Here is a 6,000-nt window from a genome sequence, read left to right on the forward strand (position 1 = left end):
TCTTTTATTGTGTTCAATTCTGGGGTAATTTTGATTAGTGCTTAGACTGATGTTTTTGGTTAGCTTGATAAACCAAATGGAGATTTTGATATTCAATGTCCAGATTTTTAATTAACAGCAAAATTTGTCATTCAATTTTTCATTGGCTGATATTTTGAACTGAGATATGAGATTGTGATACTGACTTTTTGTGTATTCAGTTATGGCTACAATTGAAAGCATCATTTTTTTCATTTTATTTTTGTATCTCATTACAAATACCCAGTTATTGTATATCACTGAATATCATGGATTTGCTATTAGAAATTTTGCTTTTGTAAAACACTAGCTTTAGAAGAGTAAACTTAATCCATGATGTGGAAGGCTACTGTTGACTTAAATAGCAACTTAAAGGTGTTAACTCTTGCAAAGTACCTTTTCAGTTTGTGGAATATACTTCTTTTGTTATTTCTCAGCAAGTCTTATGTATCCTAAATATGTTACATACAGTGTTGTAGTTAGCTTGTAATATGTAAACATTGTAATGTTTGTTTGTGACTAAGGGACCACTAATATGTTAATGATACTCCTTATGTTGTGAATGAATGGGATGAACGGCTATGTATAGAAAAGAAATCTCTGATTTGGTATTTTGGTAAGAAAAATAAACCAATAGCCAATCAGTACCTGATGCTTAATACTCAATTAAGTAATAGAAATCGTTCTTATATACTTGTATTGATTGACATCCAATCGTTAGTAGATTTGTTGCTGATCAAATCACATTCATTTTTTTCTTTTAATATATGTATGTGAATTATGTTGAGATTACTTCACATTAGATACTGTCATGAAACATTTAGTTGATCAAGACATTCTTAAGCTCATTTTGATGTTGCATGCTCAAGTGATTTTTAATCGATCATACTTATTTAAGGAAGTATTACAATCAATACCTAGTAATGTGTTCACTCTGCCTGGGTACCTCATCCTTTTACTTTCTAAAAAAGTAAGAAATTATTTCAATTATCTGTAGAATTTTTTCTGTGCTTTTAATTCTGCCAGAATACATGTGCAATGTCAACATCTATAGATAAGTTTTATTCAGTCCTGATACAATGTTTCAGATTTCATCCAATGCCGTATCTTGCGCCAAATGACTATAAATTTTTGATGATTATTTTTTTGTGTGTAAGTTTTCAGTATTAAATCCCACCTTGTTGTCAAGGATATGGAGATTTCAGTATTAATGTTTTGCAACTGCCAAATATTTGTTTATTATTTTAAATTTTGAATTCTTGAAGTTAACAATTTTACAATGTCGTATATACCTAGAATTATAGTCCCTGCTACCAGTTTGTTACTGGCTGACTGTTAAATATGTTATTTTCACAGGTGGATCTTTTCCCCTTGATCTGCATTGTTTTTTACATTTAAATGGAATATAGTATTGGAAATTAGAAGCCATGGCAAGTCCTGATATTAGTTGTATTCTGTAAATTGTAATTAGAACTTATAGAGTCTCTGATCTGCTAGGATGTTTTACTGATTTCAGATGGTGTCTATGTGATTTGCAAATAGTTTTAAAAATGTTATTCACATGTGTGTTTGATTTGTTTATAAATACTAATTTGATTTCAATCGTGAGTTTATGAGGTTACCTGTAAATAGAAATATTCTCTGGTACACACATTTTCAAGCCATCTGATCATGATCCTCCAACTCACAGGTCTTTATTCAGCATTATGAATTCAAAAACTCCAGACATTTAAAAAAGAAAATTAAAATTTTCTCTGATTCAAACATTTCCTTTTGATCATTAGAAATTTTCAAAAGAGTTTGTTGGCATTTTGATTTAAAATTTTGAATTAAATTGAGTTTTGAATTATTGAATGATCTGTTGATGATTTTAATGATGTACCATAGGTATTTTACCCATGTGTTGTGGCTATGTCCTGTATATGTGTGCTTGGTTGAATGTTTTGTGTAAATTATAAATATCTTACAACTGATCGGGCCAAGACAAGTATTAATTTCTGATAAATTAAAACACATAAATTGCAGTCCTATGTGCCTTCCAGGAAATAACTGTATTAAGAAATTACTAACCCATCATAGATAATGTTGATAAAAAATATGTTAATGATGAAAATGTCTGGTAACAGGTGTCAATGATTTTAGAAAAAGTCTGTCTTGCCTTACAATAACATTACTTCATTTTCATTATAACTGGAAATTGTAAAGAATGGATGAAAGGGGAAAGCTTCTCATATCCGTGTTTATCAGGATATATTTTGCCGAAAATCATATGAAAATGTTTGCCATTAATTTGTCAGAAACTGATATTTCGTCTGATAGAGCCCGATAACACATCAAAATCCGTGGTAGTCTTCCAGTGTTTGTTAATGTTATATATGTTGGTTTGTTATCTTGTTAGGTTAATATTGATGTGAGAACACAGAGGGTGTAGGTAATGTACTGATTGTGTTTCAGGTAGACAGAAAGCCATAGTTTCCTTATGTTAGAATTCATTTTCAGTTATAAAGTGTTATGCATGAAATTTTAGGCCTGCAAGAATTTTTTTCCAAATTTGAAAAATGTCTTTTATTCTTTAGGAAAAGTTATTGATACATTGACTTTTATTGATGGAAGAAATTACAGAATTTCATAGCTATCTGAAGAAAATTCTATTAAATTTTATTGAAAAATCATTGATGCTGATATGATTCATGTGAAGTGATTTGTCTATATTTGGGAAGGTTGGCCAGTATTTCACTTGTTTTTCATCCCTGGTTATAATCAATATTCAGGTGTCAGGAACACACATTCTTGAACTATTGATAACTTCTTATGTGCCAAAGTTTCTTGTTTCTGACTTATTTTAAGGTCACATTTCCCAATGATCGACCTTCATGGTGAATTCATTTGTGCCAAAATGAAAAAAAAAATTGTCTTGTTGTTTGTGGCTTATGTTATCAAATTGGTCTTAGTGATGTAGTGGAGGGATGATCTGACCTCTTGTCAGAATTGTCATGTGTTGTTCAAACCCTTATTTCTTAATTCAATTTTCTGGTTAGGTTTAAATATCAAAAGAACATTTAATGTTAAAAATAATTTACCTCAGTGAACTATTTCTTGTCATCTTGTGGAAATATAAGGGAGACTATCCACTTTTAAAAAGGAGAAAGCCATAAGTCGTAATTAAACCAAATCTAAACTGATTGTAACATGTGTATGTGTCGATGTTTGTGTGTCGTATTACTATCTTGTTGATAAATATATTTCTTGTCAAGGTTTCCTTGGACATCTAACCTAACAGTATTAAAGACAGATGTCTTCCATTGTGTAATCCATGTATATATTATGTAACTCATTCAACATTCTACCAATAATCAAATATATTCCATCTAGATGACATTCAACTTTCAGCCAATAACCAATTTATATATATCACATAGCCTTTGGTGTAAAATCATTTCACTTTTATCAAAATTAAAGATAAAATAACCATGTTATCAACATTAAACCATACAATAATGAAAAAGATCAATTTAAGTAAGCAGTGTTAAATTTTGTTTTCGTCCTAAACATTCGCTTACAGTGTTATTGACCCATTTCACCTTTAAAATTCTCAGATGATTAAGATATTTCAATTATTTTTTTTAACTAGTGCTACTGTAAAAGATAGTTACAAGGTGATCACGTTTTTTTTTTTAAGAAATTTTCTATTCATCAGTAAATTTCTTGCAAGATATATTGATGAATTTGATCACATTTCAGTATTAATAATGTGAAATTCATTAACATCAAGTTGGAAAGTTATGTCTGTTATATTTCATGAAAGTTAATTGTTATATAGACTTCATTATGATTATAGATAAGTGTGGAGCAGGATTTATGGATCATAGTATCCTAATATAGCCTGGTTTCTTTGATGCATGTCTTGTGTATATAGTAAATATTTATGTCTCTTTGTGCCAATTTCCATAAAGTTCTGCAATACTTCAATCAAAATCATCCCTAATTTAATTTCTCTCTGAATATTTATCTACCTGATATGTGAAAACTTAAAAAGTTCTTGCCTAAATACATGATCAGATATGTCTTCTGTTCAAGTTTTGGTTCATGTTAAGTGATATTGACGGGAAAAACCAGCATTCTTTTTCTATGGTTATTCTGTCTTTTTGTAATGTAGATTTCTGTGTTCTTGATTGTCTTGTCATTAGATTATATGAGGAAATTGTGTCATTTTGTCACAAAATTATGATTTTACTCTCACAAACAAATGATGTAATTATGACTACTTTCTCACTAGAGCAGATAATGAAAAGGTTATATTGTTGGTGTTGTCATTTATCTCAGTTCAGTGACATGACAGTTCCTTTTACATACATCATGTTAATAGGTTCTTCCAATTTACTCTAGGTGCCAATGTAAAGTTAGAGATAATACTCCAACCATATCAGTATTCATTCTTGTTAGTGTTTTAGTCATCCACTTAGAAGTTCTGAAATCACAAAATGTTAAAGTCCTCAAATTCATTGATTTATGATATGATCTTCCTGAATATCCTTTACATCTGTTACAAAAATTGTTTGTAGTTAAACGTTTAATCCAACATTGCCAATAAGTCGTTCTTCAATTATATGTGTCTTCCCTTCACCATATAAATGTTAATCACAGAATGTGCCAACACTCAAAAATAATACTCCCAATCTCTATAATAATAACATGTGCTCAAACGTGAAATCCCTCGTTTTTGTTAGTTAGTTTTTTCTAATTACAGAAATTACCTGATAAAAACCAATCTTTGTTGTTGATACCACCACAGTATTAAACTGAATATGTAAATATAAAACCTATATGTATATATTATCCCTGTTTAAATCTTGTGAATGCATAATATTGTAATGTGTCTTGTCAAATAATATATATATCTTGTGAATGCATAATATATGATATATGATTTCAAACTTTAGCAATTAAAATGTAAAATTTGAAATCAGGTATTTTAAGTACTTTGGATTATTTGATATCTAAACAATCTGTGCATGTTTTAGTAAGTATAGTGTTGTACATGTATGCATGTAGAATTGTTTCTTAATTATTCAATTTTAAATCCTTGCATGTTTTATTGATATTTTTAAAAATTTTGTTTACAAATATGATACATATTTGTCTCAGTTTGCCATAGTGAAATTTGCAATACCGAAAACGGCTTTAAATGGCAGTTAATCAAAATCCAATACTTTGTGTTGTCCCTCAGTTTTATCTTGTGTGAATTTCTATGCTGCCATAATAGTTTTGCATGAGTTTATTTCTTGTTTTATATATTTGAAGTGTGTTCTGCCTGTTTACACATTGCTGATATTTTTTTGTAGATAATCCCAAATGTTAATAGATACAGGACTTGCCATGGTTTCTAATAAACATGTTCCATTTTATAGATGGCTTCCTCAGAGTTACAGGTACCAGATGTACCTGTGTAAGACTTTTGTGCCAAACAGAGAAAAAAGTCCCATGTGTTACTCATAATATAATTTGTGTACATTCTGGTCATAATTTATTTTATGAAGCAGCAATATATCTGTTTAGAGGTAGTGTTAAATACAATCAAAAGCGATTAATGAGTTTCAAAACCTCATCTTTGTATTTTGTTTTTGAAATCCTAATATATTAAAGAATTGTTGATGTTAGTATATGTTTTATGATTAATGAAAAGTCTGTTTTTGAAACAAAATATTTCATTCAAGGACTTCATTAAAAATTAAAAGTAAACCACTCATTATTTAACTGTACTTAACAATCATATTTTGTTACTTACACATAATGTTAAATTGAAGTTGTAAAGATAATACTTAAAAAAAGAAATTCAGTATTTCAATTAAAATATTGAATTATTTGAAATTGTGTGTATGAGTCACCACAGTAATAAGTATGATAGCTGTGTATGTTTCTGTAGATGAGTCCATTCTAGTCAGTAGAATACCACCAGTTTGGTATACAGTGCAATATCTGACA

The sequence above is a fragment of the Ylistrum balloti genome, unplaced genomic scaffold (genome assembly GCF_031769215.1).
Source record: "Ylistrum balloti isolate Yb309-2 unplaced genomic scaffold, AGI_CSIRO_Ybal_v1 Utg370006, whole genome shotgun sequence".
Lineage (NCBI taxonomy): Eukaryota > Metazoa > Mollusca > Bivalvia > Pectinida > Pectinidae > Ylistrum > Ylistrum balloti.